Source organism: Nicotiana sylvestris, chromosome 5 (assembly GCF_000393655.2).
Source record: "Nicotiana sylvestris chromosome 5, ASM39365v2, whole genome shotgun sequence".
Taxonomy (NCBI): domain Eukaryota; kingdom Viridiplantae; phylum Streptophyta; class Magnoliopsida; order Solanales; family Solanaceae; genus Nicotiana; species Nicotiana sylvestris.
This window is the reverse complement of record NC_091061.1, coordinates 52,829,982-52,848,408: the sequence shown is the minus strand read 5'-3', so window position 1 is coordinate 52,848,408 and position 18,427 is coordinate 52,829,982. Positions and strand designations below refer to the sequence as shown.

The window sequence follows — 18,427 nt, the reverse complement described above, 5'->3', positions numbered from 1 at the left end:
CAATCCCGTAATAACTGGAAAGTGTTCAGAGTCGCCTCCTACTGTCCTAACCCGAGTCTTAGCTCCAGCATACATATCTTTAATTACCCTAATATAGTCAACCGGGACCCCTTTATCCTCTAAGCAGCTCCATAAGACCTTCCTAGGAACCCTATCGTACGCTTTCTCCAGATCAATAAACATCATGTGGAGATCCTTCTTCCTATCCCTGTACTGTTCCACCATCCTCCTAATAAGGTGGATAGCTTCTGTGGTAGATCACCCCGGCATGAACCCGAACTGGTTGTCTGAAATAGACACCGTCCTTCGCACTCTCATAATAATAGCACCACTGTTAGGTGGAAACCAAAAAAAAATCGGTGTATTTGATGTACTGGCATAAAGGTTTCCTCTTTTCAATTTGTCCACTAAAAGTTAATGCCATTACAAAGAAAATATAGACTTCCGTAAAATAGCGTCATTAAATTCCATTTACATTAAATGTTTTTAAAAACCTTCCTTCAAGATTCAACGGGAATATTAGTTTTGTCCATTAATGATAATTGACAAAATAACGTGGATTCTATTATAAAATCCCACGTCAAATCACGCTACTGTAACAATTCGAACGCTCGTTTTGAGTTCTGGCATTTTATTTTGTGATTAGAGGCTTCTAATAGATTAGTTAGATATTGTATGACTTGCGCGTTTGGTTGGTTTTAATTTTCGAGAGTTTTGGGAGTATTTTTAGAAGAAGAGTTCTCATTTTGGAAGCTTTAAGTTGTTGGAGATGACCAATGATTGACTTTTGTGTAATAATGATACTGGAATGGTGATTTGATGGTTCTGTTAGCTTCCCATGATGATTTTAGACTTGTACATATGTTTGGTTCGGGTCTCGGGTTCCCCGAGGTCATTTCAACACTTATAGTTGAAAGTAAGAAATTTGAACTTTACAACTTTTTAAATATTTGGTTTGATACATGATTTCTCGTTGTGATGTTGTATTTGATCTTTTTAGATTTCCATCAAATTCGTGTTACGTATATAGACTTTTTAGGATGATTGGATGGAGTCTCATGGAGCTCGGGTGAGTTTCGGGGCGGTTTCAGACCATTTTGGTCCATATTGCAGTTGTTGATCTACTATGTGCAGCAGTGCTTCGTGAACACAGAGCTAGTCTCACATTCGCGAAGAGCATTTTGGGACAGGGAAAATTTATTTGTCATGAATGCAAAGAGAAAGTCGCAAACGTGAAGGCTGCAGAGAAAGACCTTCACGAACGTGATGGGCTTGATGCGAACGCGAAGCATTAAGAGGAAATGACCTTCGCGAATGCGACACCAATGTCGCAAACGCAATGCTTCCAGAAGCTGGCCTTCGCAAATGCGAGAGATGGGTCGCGATCGCGATGAAGGCCCTGACAACAAGTACTTAAATGCTGAAAATCAGGAATGTAACCATTTCATCATTTTTGAGACCTAGACCTCAGGAGGAGCCGACCTTTGGAGGAATTTTCTCCCCAACTTTTAAGGATGGTGATTTTAACTTAGTTTTGATTTAATTTCATGATTTTTCATAAATTTTCACTCTTAAACCAAAATTTCATAGTGTAAAAATTGGGGTTTTGGGGTAAAACTCGTGAGAGCTAATTTTGGGGATTTGGAGCCCAATTTCAGGTTGGATCTTGAAACCGATTATATATCTGAACTTGTGGGGTTAAGGGTCGTTAGAATTTGGTCTCGATTTCGTATTTAGATTATATGGGGTCGGGTTCACTTTATTTGAATTTGGGATTTCATCAAAGGTTGAACCTTTATTGATTGGGGATATTTCCTTTAGCATTGTTTAACTTTCTTAGATGATATTTGACAAGGTTTTAATTGTTTTGAGGACTATTACTTCGGAAAGTAGTATTGGATTGTTGAATTTATTTCCGAATGAGGTAATGGTGTTACGACCCGTATTTCTCACCCTCGGGAGTCGTGATGGCGCCTACTCGTGAAAGCAAGGCAAGTCGAGTATTACAGATTTATTACCCTTTTTCTTTAGCTTTTTAACATTTACAAATTTACATGTGATCAACAGCGGAATAATCAGAATAACAGAAATTCGGAAGACAAAATCTAATAGTTTAATGCAATACTAGTACAAGAGAAATCCAACAATACAACTCTACCCAAAATTGGTGTCACAAAGTCACGGACTATCTACGAATACTACAAATAATGGCCTGAAAGAAAAATACAAATCTTTCTCTGAACTACATAAAAACAGAATGAAATGTTGGAAGGGGACGCCAAGGCCTGCGGACGCCTGCAAGACTACCTCGGGTCTCCTGATGGACTGAAGGCAGCAACCTCTCTACGGTCCAAATGCTCCTGTACCGGGATCTGTACAGAGTGTAGAGTGTAGTATCAGCACAATCGACCCCATGTGCTGGTAAGTGTCGAGCCTAACTTCGGCGAATTAGTGATGAGGCTAGGACAAGACTACCAAATAAACTTGTGCAGTTATATCATATACAACAAATAATAACAACAAAAACTAGCAGTTAAAGATGGGAAGGGGAAACATGTTGCGGGGAATATCATTACAAATAGAATTTCTGTAAAAAGAGGCATAAAGAACACCATAAATCAATTATGTGCAAGAATAAGGAAAGACAGTAACAAGTGCACGACATCACCCTTCGTGCTTTTACTCTCGTCCTCACCATAAGAATCAATATACTCGGCACAGCATCACCCTTCGTGCTTTTACCTCACATAATCATGGCACGACATTATCCTTCATGCATTATCACTCATCTCATAGCACGACATCACCCTTCGTGCTTTTACATTTACAATATCGGCACAGCATCACCCTTCGTGCTTTTACACTCTTCCTTACCCAAGCAACAATCACAAAGCAATTCGGGCAATGAAATCAATAAAATCAGAATAGAATCCCGGCAAGGGAACAATAGTGTAATAATAATATCCCGGCAAGGGAAACAACATCATATGCAATAACATCCCGCCAAGGAAAATAATATTATAAGCAATAACACCCCAGCAAGGGAAAACAATATCATACATATCTTCTCCTTTCCGCAATTACTTTACAACTTACATCTCAACTTGAGCCAATGCTCTATCATGTTCAATTACAAAGAACACTTCCACAAGCCTTGTTCAACATTAGAAGTTATCATATTAAGCATGGACAATACATAACGGAGTAACAACAATCATAGAATAAGACTCACGGGCATGCTTGACACCAACGTATAGATACTCGTCACCAAACCTATACATCGCACTCAACAATTAACACATAGAAAATAAGACCACAACTCTTATTCCCTCAAGCTAAGGTTAGACCAAACACTTACCTCAAAGTCACGAACATAATCAAGCCTCAACTACCGCTTTACCTCTTGGTTCCACTTCCAATTCGCTTGTATCTAGCCACAATTTACTTAATAATATTAATAAATGCTAAATAAACTAATTCTAATGCATGAAAATAGGTTTTCTAGTGACTTCTCCAAAAAGTCAAAAATCAACCCCGGGCCCGCTTGGTCTAAACCCGAAATTTGAACCAAAACCCGATTACCCATTCACCCTCGAGCCCGGATATACAATTATTTTTGGAATCCGACCTCAATTTGAGGTCTAAATCCCCAAATTTCTATATTCCTAAGTTCTACCCAAAATTCTCAATTCCACCATGAAAACCCTAGATTCTAGGATGAAATCTTGTAAAAGGAAGTTAAGGAGTGAAAGAAATGAGTTAAAAATTAGTTATTTGTGTTTTGGGGAAGAAAGAGTGTCACGACCCAATTCCCGAACCTGGTCGTGATGGTGCCTCTCATGAAGACAAGGCCAGCCATTCAACCCAATTCATTCTTTTAAGACAATTAATTAACACAATTATAGTATAAACATGGTTTAATAATATCCAATAGCGGAAAGTATAGATAAAATACGGAAATCCAACCCAACTCAGCCCTAACCGGGGTGTCACAAGTCATGAGCTACTACAGAGTTTACTAAAATTCTACAAAGTATGGAATTAGGAACAAAGTCTGAAGATATCATAAATAACAGAAGATAAGGGAGAAAACGGGTCTGCGAATGCCATGCAGCTACCTCGATAACTCCGATGAAAACTGAACAGCAGAAAACTCGCTCTATGCCTCAGGAATACCTGTACCTGCACACATGATGCAGGGAATAATGTGAGTACTCCGACCCAGTGAGTAATAAATATAAATAATGACTGAAGGTAAAAAAACACGTTAAGGCACACAACATTCTATACAGAAGCAGTGAAATCATTTAAAATAACAATTCAATGAAACATCATGTGAAATTTCTTTTAAACCAGTAAAACAGGTAATTTGGCAGTAAAATGACGAGTAGAAATCTGCCCTCGGGCTCAGTATCAAAATAATAACTAGAAATCTGCCCCTCGGGCTCAGTATCAAAATAATAAGTAGAAATCTGCCCCTCGGGCTCAGTATCAAAATAAAAATTAGAAATCTGCCCCTCGGGCTCAGTATCAAAATAATAAGTAGAAATCTGCCCCTCGGGCTCAGTATCTCAGAACAGTATCAGCCCCTCAGGCTCAGAACAGTATAAAGCAACCAGTCAATGAAATAAGAGCACATAATTACTATGATAGATAATGCAGATAAATAATAAATGCACGAGTGCAATGCAATGCATATGACGGTACCCTATGGTACCCACTGCGGCGTGCAGCCCGAGCCATCCATATTTATTTATCGTCGACGACGCTCACTGGGGGTGTGTACAGACTCCGGATGGGCTCCTACAGTCCAAGCGCAATATCAAGCCATCTCGTGGCATCTAATCTAGGCCCTCGGCCTCATATCAATCTTAGTATAATCACCCAGGCTCTCAGCCTCAATATCAATGTAATCAACCAGGCTCTCGGCCTCAATATTAATGTAATCAACCAGGCTCTCGGCCTCAATATCAATATAACACTGTTGCGGCGCGCAGCCCGATCCATACTCAGTCCAGAAATCATCATAAGCCCCTTGGGCATTTGTAAAACAACAGTTCTCAGCCCGAAATATCATTTAAGTTTTCAAATCTTAGAAAGATGGCTGAGTTTGCAAAATAGTATTTAAAACCTTGGACTGAGGTCAAATGATATGCAAAATATGCGAAAGCAGTGATATCAATCCCTGAAGGATTCAAATAATTGGCAAGAAGCCTACAATTGGAAACATGACCGAGGATATAAATTCTTTAATAAAATAAGTGAGGAAAACCAGTCAAAAATCCCCTAAGGGTTCTACAGGTCGGCACAAGGCCCTAAGCATGACAACAAGCCCAATTCACAATAATAAAGTATATATCTCAACCAAAAATATAGTAAAATATCTATCGGGATGGACCAAGTCACAATCCCCAACGGTGCTCTACCCCACGCCCGTTATCCGGCGTGCAAGTCACCTCAATATAGCGTTACGATGTGAAATTCCGGGGTTTCAAACCCTCAGAACAGCATTTACATCTATTACTCACCTCTAGCCGGCCAAATACTACTCCGCGATGCCCTTTCCTTTCGTATTGACCTCCTCGCACGTCGAATCTGGCCAAAACCACAACGAATACATCGCAATAGGCTAAGGGAATATAACCCAATCAAAAAGACTCGAAAAATATCAAAAATCACGAAATTTGCAAAACCTGAGCCCTGGGCCCACGTCTTGAAATCTAGAAATTTTTACATCAAAATGTTCCTTATCTCGCCACGAGTCTATACATACCAAATTCACAAGAATCGGAGTCCATTTGACCCCTCAAATCCCAAATTTAGAATTTCAATCTCAAGCCCTAATTTCTTATAATTTGGCTATGTTTTCATGGATTTCTAGGATGATTCTTCAATAAAATCATGTATTTAACTCATAAAACTTACCTCCAATCGATCTTAGTTGAAACTCCCTTCAATCCCCGTCCAAAAGCTCTCAAAATGACTAAAAATGGTGGAGAAATGGGGTGTTTTTCGCGAATGAAATGTAAACATTCTGCCCAGAATTTTTCGGAATTACTGTTCACCCGTGTTACTGTTCATGGATACTGTTACGAGTACTGTTCACGGATACTGTTACGGGGTACTGTTCACGGCACTATTCATGGATACTGTTGCGGGGTACTGTTCATGGCACTATTCACGGATATTGTTCATAACTACTGTTCACAGTGCTGTAAAAAAATGCAGCAGCTTTATTTTTTTCGTGCCTAAATCGATCCGTTAACCTTCCGAAATACACCCGAGGCCCCCGAGACCTCAACTAAAAGCACCAACATGTCTTAAAACATTATCCAAACTTGCTCCAATCGTCAAAACACCTCAACTAACGCCAAGACCATCAAATTATATCGAATTCAAGCCTAAGTTCTTTTAAAACTTCTAAAACACACATTCGATCAAAAACCCGACCAAACGATGTCCGAATGACTTGAAATTTTGCACACATATCCCAAATGACGCAATGAAGCTACAACAACTCTCGAAATTTCATTTCGATACCCGGATCAAAATCTCACCTATCAACCGGAATTCGCCAAAATACTAACTTCGCCAATTCAAGCCTAATTCAACACCGGACCTCCAAAATTACTTCCGGTCCTGCTCGTAAGTTACAAATCACCTCCCGGAACTAACCTAACCGTCGAAATTCACATCCGAGCCCTCTAACTCATAAGTCAACGTCGATTGACTTTTCCAACTTAAACCTTCTTAAAAGAGACTAAATGTCTCATTTCTTATCAAAATCGCTCCAAATAAATTCTAATGCACCCAATACCGATAATGAAACATGAGGAAGAAGAAAATGGGACGAACGAGACAGTAACTCATGAGACGACGGGTCGGGTCGTCACATTCTCCCCAACTTAAACAAACGCTCGTCCTCGAGCGTACCTAGAGTTGTCCTAGAAGCCAACCAAAAGCTGAATGACCTTATCAAGCATAAACCCGGGGATGATCCCACGTCACCCTATCTCACATGGGTCCGATAACGCGTTGTAACTAAGATCACACAATCTAGTCTGGCCCATAAATCATAGAGCCACATTTCACCTTTTCGGAATCATACACAAGATCAGAACCTCACACCTACATTCAGAATAAGTTTGAACCAGCTGTAATAGACCATGCCTGCAACCTTAGGTGCAATTGTATGATATACCAATAACTCAAACAAATGCAGCAATAACTTCCATTCACAGCAGCTGCCCACAACAACCAAATACCGATAGAAATCTCTTATTAGCCAATGTCTCATTCCAACACTCTCATATACTGCCAATGATAATTGAAACACGCAATAAATCATAACCATTGCTCAGATCAACCATTCATGAGGCCATTTCTCCTCTAGCAATTATAGTAACAATTTTTTTTTAAACCGAACCTCGATATTTACCCATCAAACATGCTGAAATCAAATTCGTTCGTATTCATCAATGACCCCAATGATCACCTCGAATCCAACACACCACTCTGGTGATATGACACCTCAATACAATCCTAAGCCACAACTTTCATAATACGCGCACCAATAAGAAATGGCCTGAACATACTCAAGTCATGAAAAATGACTCAAACAAAAGAGCCGTACCTCAAGCTCATCAGTACCATCAGCGGACCCAACAAGAACATGCCGCAATACTACCGAAATATCATTAGTTTAATAACATTACCTTTTTATGAGACATATACTCTCGTCAAGTCACTTTCAATTAGCAATACTATTTCCCCAATCATCCGAAGATCATTCGCCCTAATCATCTGAAGCTTTTTTCTCTAATCACCTAGAAGAAAATCGCTACACATCTCATGTTCTGCATGATGTACATAGGTATTGTTCTAACTCTTACAATATTGACATGACGGATGAGGTATGCATAAATTCATGACCACTGTCGAGACAACGATTCGTTGGTTCTATACTCCTGGCAAGAACTATCACCTCATTTTGAGCAAAATCATGGTCTTAGCTCCTTAATTTACTTCATATACTCAGATTGCACTAATCTCAAATTCAATGTCACCCAGTACGAACTGCTCAGGCAATAAGCCACCCCAGACATAATCAAAAGTCGCATATGATGCCTCAATATGCCAATAAGCTACCAATTCGAACGCGGTACAAAAGGAAAACAAACTCTGGAAGGAATTACCAATCTCACACACTAATACAGACTTTCCTTAGAAAACAGGAAGCAAGGCATACAAAATAGCATATAGAAAACTATACTCAACATCACACTGTTGCGGCGTGCAACCCGATCCAGATAACATACCCATGGCGGCGTGCCACCCGATCCACACATAGATCTCACATAAGGAGATGCACATCGAGCCAAATTTGCTCATTACAACAAAATACCGAGTATCGGTCGTAAGCATGCTAAGTGCATAATAATATCTCTGAGGGACATATAGCGTTATAAGCTACAAAACTCAAGCACAACTGAGGTGCGATGTACAATCTGAATTTCAAGAGCCAAGATGCTCATATAACGTCATTCCTACACAGATTCTCAACACATAGCAATTTCTCAAGTCGTCTCACAACTCACACGACGCAATGTATCACTACGCGAAATATCTGACAATGAAACATCAACCTAACTACTCCTCCATGAGGACCGCGTTACTAAAATGCACACATCTGGCCTGATATAGAGCCATTATTCACATTAAATCTATCCATCGACTTCAAGCCGATTCTGATCACACTGAACTAGTCTGATAACCTTTCAAAGGTCCATAATAACTCCCATTTTTCTCATAACACACAAGAACAACCATCACAATCGGGGTAATCCTCCCCAGTTCACAACCCAATATGCCAAGTGCCCTCCAGGCATGAATCTTTAATTTAACGACACCATCACAAACTTCATACTTGGTTTACATCTTTAATCAATCAAGTGATCACATGCCACACTTATATAATCTTCCCGTGGGACACACTCCCACAACCTACCACAACAATATCTGGAGCGTACCTCCAAACCATCGATCGCACTAACGCTGAAGAGCGATCAAGAGTCATTAACCGGGACGCAAAACCCTTTTTACAAAACACCGATCTTAGGTGACGCTGAAGACAATTCCAACTTACCGTAAACATCGAAACTTATCTCCTGCTCATCCGAGCTCATGACATCTTGTCAAAAAATTTCCTTCACTCGTGCCATTCTCGGCCTAATTTCCACAACCAGAACTGATTCACCAGCATGCATCAAATCGGAACTAACATAGTACATAACCGTACAATCCGCTAACCAATAGCAAGCTCCCCAACTTGGCTCGAAGCCATAGATCACAACACATATACTCTATTGCTGCCGTAATACCATGGTGAGATTAAACTCACTCCTTCATAAGCTTGCGGAAACACGAATCATCGGAAATTTTAACTCTTCTGCAATTTTTGCATTCACTCACACAACTGTTAAGCCCACTCTTTAGGCGACAAATTTTTTTACAAAGTCCCAAATTTTTCAAAATTTTCGGCAGAGTTTCCTTTGTAATTGGGCCTATCCACCTGCCAGAGAATCACCAAAACCATCCTAACAACACGTCCACAACTTGACAAAGCATCACAATGTATATCAACAACATTAATCTCAATATTACATGTATTATATTATCAAAATTGATACATGGACATGCGTTGCACCTATTTGAATCATAACACATAGAAAATACCTTTCAATCCTCCATTATTGGGCTATTCAACCGAGTAAGAACATATTCTTTCTTTAATGTTTTCGACCCTCAAGGTGGTCTCCTTGACTCAACGATTTCGTCATAATACATTTACAGAAGCGATCTCAGCTCCCAGACTTATCTAACTAGTATGACAAATAGATTCCCCTCATAAGCCAATTACCCACTAGCTTTACCTTTAGTTAATATTTTTTGTATACCTTCCACTGCCATACACATTACACAATCACTTAATCTTCCTGAGTCTAAACTCATACTGTAACATGAAATTTACTTCACTCCAAATAGGAGACATAAAAAGATTCTTCACGCACCCATAACTTGGGACTACACATCCTATCACAATGGAAATCATACACTCAATAGTTCATCTATCATCCAGTAGACCTTCCTCGTCACTTCCAAGTCATATAGATACATCTCGCAGTACTATCATACTCCTCACGTAGCTATCCAGCCATGATTCCCACTAATAGGGACAATACCGAACATAAAGGTTCAAAACACTTGCTCGCACAATCAGCACCTCAGTGCTCAAGCCATAGGCAAGATCCGGCCTCAAGTCCTCCAGACTGGCCTAACATCAAACTCACCGAAATCACGTCTCGCCCTTCTATCGGGGAATTACAAGCCATCAAGGTAAATCGAATACTGAGTGCTCGTTCGCGCATACGAACATGTGGAAGGAATCGTAAGAGTTACTTTTCAAGCTGAATCAAGGACGCATGATAAGAATTCAAGAATGTGAAGTTTTCCTAAAGGTTCTGCAGCCTCTCGAGGATAAATACAGACGTCTCCGTGCCGATCCGCGAGACTCTACTAAACCGGCTCAGGACTTGCGAGACCAATTAACCTAGGCTCTGATACCAACTTGTCATGACCCAATTCCCGAACCTGGTCGTGATGGCGCCTCTCATGAAGACAAGGCCAGCCATTCAACCCAATTCATCCTTTTAAGACAATTAATTAACACAATTATAGTATAAACATGGTTTAATAATATCCAATAGCGGAAAGTATAGATAAAATACGGAAATCCAACCCAACTCAGCCCTAACCGGGGTGTCACAAGTCATGAGCTACTACAGAGTTTACTAAAATTCTACAAAGTATGGAATTAGGAACAAAGTCTGAAGATATCATAAATAACAGAAGATAAGGGAGAAAACGGGTCTGCGAACGCCATGCAGCTACCTCGATAACTCCGATGAAAACTGAACAGCAGAAAACTCGCTCTATGCCTCAGGAATACCTGTACCTGCACACATGGTGCAGGGAGTAATGTGAGTACTCCGACCCAGTGAGTAATAAATATAAATAATGACTGAAGGTAAGAAAACACGTTAAGGCACACAACATTCTATACAGAAGCAGTGAAATCATTTAAAATAACAATTCAGTGAAACATCATGTGAAATTTCTTTTAAACCAGTAAAACAGGTAATTTGGCAGTAAAATGACGAGTAGAAATCTGCCCCTCGGCTCAATATCAAAACAAGTAGAAATGCCCCTCGGGCTCAGTATCAAAATAATAACTAGAAATCTGCCCCTCGAGCTCAGAATCAAAATAATAAGTAGAAATCTGCCCCTCGGGCTCAGTATCAAAATAAAAATTAGAAATCTGCCCCTCGGGCTCAGTATCAAAATAATAAGTAGAAATCTGCCTCTCAGACTCAGTATCTCAGAACAGTATCAGCCCCTCAGGCTCAGAACAGTATAAAGCAACCAGTCAATGAAATAAGAGCACATAATTATTATGGCAGATAATGCAGATAAATAATAAATGCACGAGTGCAATGCAATGCATATGACGGTACCCTATGGTACCCACTGCGGCGTGCAGCCCGAGCCATCCATATTTATTTATCGTCGACGACGCTCACTGGGGGTGTGTACAGACTCCGGAGGGGCTCCTACAGCCCAAGCGCAATATCAAGCCATCTCGTGACATCAAATCTAGGCCCTCGGCCTCATATCAATCTCAGTATAATCACCCAGGCTCTCAGCCTCAATATCAATGTAATCAACCAGGCTCTCGGCCTCAATATCAATGTAATCAACCAGGCTCTCGGCCTCAATATCAATATAACACTGCTGCAGCGCGCAACCCGATCCATGCTCAGTTCAGAAATCATCATAAGCCCCTTGGGCATTTGTAAAACAGTAGTTCTCAGCCCGAAATATCATTTAGAAATATCATTTAAGTTTTCAAATCTTAGAAAGATGGCTGAGTTTGCAAAAAAGTATTTAAAACCTTGGACTGAGGTCAAATGATATGCAAAATATGCGAAAGCAGTGATATCAATCCCTAAAGGATTCAAATAATTGGCAAGAAGCCTACAATTGGAAACATGACTGAGGATATAAATTCTTTAACAAAATAAGTGAGGAAAACCAGTTAAAAGTCCCCTAAGGGTTCTACAGGGCGGCACAAGGCCCCAAGCATGGCAACAAGCCCAATTCACAATAATAAAGTATACGTCTCAACCAAAAATGTAGTAAAATATCTCTCGGGACGGAACAAGTCACAATCCCCAACGGTGCTCTACCCCACGCCCGTTATCCGGCGTGCAAGTCACCTCAATATAGCGTTACGATATGAAATTCCGGAGTTTCAAACCCTCAGAACAACATTTACATCTATTACTCACCTCTAGCCGGTTAAATACTACTCCGCGATGCCCTTTCCTTTTGTATCGACCTCCTCGCGCGTCGAATCTGGCCAAAACCACAACGAATACATCACAATAGGCTAAGGGAATATAACCCAATCGAAAGACTCGAAAAATATCAAAAATCACGAAATTTGCAAAACCCGAGCTTCGGGCCCACGTCTTGAAATCCAGAAATTTTTACATCAAAATGTTCCTTATCTTGCCACGAGTCTATACATACCAAATTCACAAGAATCGGAGTCCATTTGACCCTTCAAATCCCAAATTTAGAATTTCAATCTCAAACCCTAATTTCTTATAATTTGGCTATGTTTTCATGGATTTCTAGGTTGATTCTTCAATAAAATCATGTATTTAACTCATAAAACTTACCTCCAATCGATCTTAGTTGAAACTCCCTTCAATCCCCGGATACTGTTACGGGGTACTGTTCACGGCACTATTCACGGATACTGTTGTGGGGTACTGTTCATGGCACTATTTACCGATACTGTTACGGGGCACTGTTCATAACTACTGTTCACAGTGCTGTAAAAAAAAGCAACAACTTTATTTTTTTCGTGCCTAAATCGATCCGTTAACCTTCCGAAATACACCCGAGGCCCCCGAGACCTCAACTAAAAGCACCAACATGTCTTAAAACATTATCCAAACTTGCTCCAATCGTCAAATTACCTCAACTAACGCCAAAATCATCAAATTATATCGAATTCAGGCCTAAGTTCTTTTAAAACTTCTAAAACACACATTCGATCAAAAACCCGACCAAACGATGTCCGATGACTTGAAATTTTGCACACATATCCCAAATGACACAATGAAGCTACAACAACTCTCGAAATTTCATTCCGATACCCGGATCAAAATCTCACCTATCAACCGGAATTCGCCAAAATACTAACTTCGCCAATTCAAATCTAATTCAACACCGGACCTCCAAAATTACTTCCGGTCCTACTCGTAAGTCACAAATCACCTCCCGGAACTAACCGAACCGTCGAAATTCACATCCGAGCCCTCTAACTCATAAGTCAACGTCCGGTTGACTTTTCCAACTTAAACCTTCTTAAAAGAGACTAAATGTCTCATTTCTTATCAAAATCGCTCCAAATAAATTCTAATGCACCCAATACCGATAATGAAACATGAGGAAGAAGAAAATGGGACGAACGAGACAGTAACTCATGAGACGACGGGTCGGGTTGTCACAAAGAGTGTCTTCAAAAATCGCCTCTTATGTTTTAGTGTTTTGAAAAATGAGAAATGGCTGAAAAGTCTTGTTTAAATATACCCCTCTCAGACCCTCACTGTTGACCGCATAAAAAGGACCGCGGCTGCGGAGCTCCACCGCGGACCGCAAAATATCGAGCGCGGATGCGAAGACATGGCCTTGCCCACCACTGACCGCAAAAATCCCACCGCGAATCGCGAGCCCTAGTTCAGAGACCTGCAACTTCTCTAAACCTGCAACAGTTATTTTCTAAGTCTAAATTCACTCCGTGACCTATCCAAAACTCACCCGAGCCCTCGGGTCTCCAAACTAATCATGCACGCAAGTCTAAAAAATTCTCTATGGACTTGCTCGAGCGATCAAATCATCAAAATAACATCAACAACACGGATTCAACCTCAATTTCATAAAATTAATCAAGAACATTGAAAATTTCCTTTCCTCAACTATAGGTTCGTTTCATACCAAACCACTTCCGACTCTTACCAAATTGCATAGATTCAACTTAATTAATATTTCAAATATGTACCGGGCTTTAGAACCAAGATACGGGCCCGATACCTCAATAACATGCATCATTTCATTTCGAAAAGCCTTTATATTTTCCAGTAATAATTTTCTTTAAAAATTCTTTTCTCGGACTTGGACCTCGGAATTCGATTCCGAGCTTACGCCCAAGTCCCATATTTTACTACGGATCTTACGGGACCGTCGAATTACGGGTCCGGGTCCGTTTACCAAGAGTGTTGACCAACGACAACTTTAACTAATTTTAAATGACAATTTCATAAATTTTCTTATATTTCACATAAAAGCTTTCCGAAAATGCGCCCGGACTGCACACGCAATACAAGGTGAGACAAAAAGAGGTTTTCAAGGCCTCAAAATGCAGAATTTACTTTTAAAATAAGTAATGACTTTTTGGGTCATCACAAAAGGTCTTGCCTAGCTTTGTTGAGGAATTTTTCCTAAACATGATATTGTTTGCTACATCCATGGGTAATGCACATGCGAGGTGACTTTAACAACCCGACCAGTTGTTTGTCTTTCTAGAATCTCGTTCCCATATTTAAGACTTCCTATAAGTGCATTTCCCGTTTTATGACCTGTGGGGTAGGTTGGTTTGGTTTTGGAAGGGCTTGGTTGAAGTCGTAACACTTAGTTCCATAATAGTGACATGAGGTGGCCAAGTTTGAATTAAGTTAATATTTTGAGTAAATAACCTCAGAATTGGGATTTGAAGGCCCCAATATATTCATATGGGGAATTTGGACTTGGGCGTATGTTCGAATTGAGCTTCGGGTGAACTGGAAGTATTTTAGCACTTATCATTAGAAGTTGGCATTTTGAAGGTTTTAGAGTTTTGTAAGTAAGACGTGAGGTGGACTTTGGTATTATCGGATTCCATTTGGCATTCCAAGCTTGGGAGTAGATTCGTTTTTCCATATAGGACTTGTGTGTAAAATTGTATTTCATTCCGAGTTGTTTAAGTATGATTCGTCACGTTCGGAGTTAATTGAAAGAAGTTTGAAGTTTAGAAGTTGATTGACTTGGTTTTGGGGTGTGATTCTTGGTTGTGATATTATTTTATGTGTTCCGAGACCTCTAGTTGTCCAGATTCTGTTTATGTACTTGTTAGTATTATTAGACAAGGTCCCGGGTGGCTCGGGTGAGTGTCGGACCACCCGGAGCAAGGTTGAAGTTGTCAGATTTTGCTGATCTGGTGTGTATCGCGATTGCGGAGAAGGCATCATGATTGCGAAGTGCTGTATGGAGCTTAGGAAGAGTTTTTCTTTGCGAAATCACATGGGGTATCGTGATCGCGGATGGTGGTTAGGCAGGGCCTCGCATTCACGTTGCTGAGGTCGCAAGTGCGATGAGTTAGTGGCTTGGGCCAGGGAAGGCAGTTTGTCTACGCGATCGAGTTAAGGCAGTCGCAATAACGGAAGATTTGCACAGGCAGGTAGGCATTGGCCTTCGCGAATGTAGAAGTTGGAATCGCGAACGCGGAACGTTGAGGGCAGTGTGCATAGCGAACGCTTTGTGATAATTGCGAGTGCAATGAAATATTTTTGGGTAGGAGGCGGGTTGGTCTTCACTATCGCGAGGCTATTTCTATGATTGTGATGAAGAACACATGGGCAAAAAGTGATATTAATACGGGACTTATGCTCATTTCATCCAATTTTCTCTTAGCTTGGGCAATTTGGCAGCTTTTTGAAGGGGCTTTTTCATCAAGTGTCATAAGTTAAAAGATTCTAACCAATTGTAAGTTAAATAGATGGATTAGGTGTGGATTTTAACATGGAAATTAGTAGAATTTTATTGAAAAGCCTAGAATTTGATAAATATGAGATTTGACCACGAAATTGGTTATGGAATTGGGTATAAATTATATATTTGAGTTTTAATGCCATGGGTAACATTTATCTTCGAAAATTTCCAGAATCTGGAAACGTGTGCCTAGGATTGACTTATGTTGACTTTTCAAGTGGGGTTGGGAATTGACTCTAATAGTTGAATTATGCATTTTTGAGCATACATTGATTGGTTTGTACATCCTTTGACTAGTTTCGAGTTGCTCGGCATTGATTTGAGCTGATTAGTGAGTTGTGAGAGCCAAGTAGTGGACTTTAAAGTAAGGTAAGTCTCTTGCCTAATCTTGTAAGAGAGCATTATAACTGTCGGCATTTAATTTATTGTGTGCTACGTGTTATGGGTGCTATGTATGTACGAGGTGACGGGTGTCTGTACATAGTTAGATCTATGTTTGTGTCCAGGTAGATTTAGACCTTCAACATGCCTTAACTGTACTACTTGAATTACACTTGTTTGTTTGAATACTTGGATTCATAAATGAGATTTAGACTATAATTTACGTATTGACCGAGCCTCTTTACCTTGAAATTTTGCGGGATATGTGATATTTTCTTGTATTTCCATCCTCGTGTTGTATTTATGTGATTAGTAGTTTTGTGTCTTCTTGACCCGTATGTATTTTCGTGGATGGGAAAGTTTTCTCTATTCCTCGGGTATCGGCGGTACGCCTCGGCAGTGCTATGAATGAGCATAATGGATCGGACCGTACGACTTCGACAGAATTCGTGCGTAATATTTAATAGGGTGTCAGAGTACACATGTGTTATTCATTACTTGAAATTTGACATTATCTTAGTTACCCTTGTTTCTTTCGAGGAGGCATATAGTACTTGATAATTTCACAACTATTTTTATATTGAAAATCATGTTATTTATATTTATCTATTTTGTTGTTACTTGTTGGGCTTCATGCATGTCTACGTTTATGTACTTTGTTATTGGACCACTAGTAAGTGTCGATGACCCCTCTTTACGGCTTCTTCGAGGTTAGACTAGATACATATCGGGTATATTTATGTGTTCATACTACACTTCTACATTAATTGTGCAGGTACTAAGGTAGGTACTTCAGGTGGTCACTCAGACACGTAGACGCACCAGCCAGAGACTTAGTGGTGAGCTGCTTTCCATACTTCGATTTTTAGCACCCAGAGTATCCCTCCCCTATGTTTATTTTATTCTGTCTATTTTCATTCGAGAGAATAGTTATAGTAATTTTGTATATTCTACTAGATGCTCATGCACTTGTGATACCGGATGTTGGGAAATTTTAGTAGATATTCATGATTGTACATAATATTTATATTATTACGCTTTATGTTTCTTTCATACTTCATGACTTAGTAGTAATGAAAGTATTTTACCATGGTTTCTAAACTTAATTCCGCTCTATTAAATGAAATTCTTGATTTTAAAAGTGTTATGAACGGATGATTGCGTTGGTGGTTTACTGTTGACTTGCCTAACGATAGTGTTGAGCACCATCATGGCCTATGATAGAAATTGGTCAGTCGCAGCGGCGAGCGTATATACATGTGCAGGGTTATCTATGCTCGGGGTAGATTAGATGCTTCTTTTGCCTTGCTGAACATTGTAATTTTCTTGACTTATATTTCACTTGCTTCTAATATTATATGAGTATAATTATCCATGCTAGAAATTATATTCAGACATAAGGCATCTTAAATGAGCATCATAGGCTAATCTTGAAATTCTTGATATACTTGAATTGATTATAGTCATGTATTATGCCATGAAAACATATCTATATCTGTTATTCTTGTGTTACTTGAGATCCATATGAAAGATCATGATTGGGGCCTTAGGGCGATATTTGGCATGATGGGTATTTCCGTACGGTTGCTATGATATTGGCACAATAGATATTTTCGTGAAGTTTGATATGAAATTAGTACATTAGTTATCTCCATACGGAGTGGATCGGGAGGTTGACATTATGTTATGGTTGTTCATTATTACATACATACACTTGACCTTGATTGATCCTACATGCTTTCATATATTGTTTATTATTATCACATCTATGTTTCCTACTTGATTTGTTACCATTATGTCTCTGCTTTTTACTCGGTTCATTACTGGAAGATAATATGGCGATACTGTTAAAATTGTAGAGTAGCATTAGAAATAAAAACACATTAAAAGACACTACTTCATCAGTTCATCTAAATGTGGAGCAGTGGAGGTATGAATGCTAGCATTGACAATGGAAACGATTCCAAATAAATTAGGAGGATAATGCAAGAAAGAACTAAAATACTGACCCAGCCAGTCAAATGCTATATGATGCTTGTATTCCTTCTAACTTGACCAGCTTCTTGTTCTTGGCTACTTAATTTCAGTTTATATCACCAATTTGTGCCTG

General features: G+C 39.6%; 1 long non-coding RNA gene across 2 annotated transcripts in view; it reads left to right on the top strand.

The window, feature by feature from the left end:
- Positions 1-18,427, top strand: part of LOC104239669 (uncharacterized) — a 36,443-nt gene that overhangs the window by 16,249 nt on the left and 1,767 nt on the right. Inside the window, exon 2 of one of the 2 annotated variants that reach the window (XR_011407572.1) lies at positions 17,093-17,156. This is a non-coding gene — a long non-coding RNA (uncharacterized lncRNA). Of the gene's footprint in view, positions 1-17,092; positions 17,374-18,427 lie in introns of those variants that run through there. The other variant, XR_011407571.1, reaches the window with a different exon arrangement.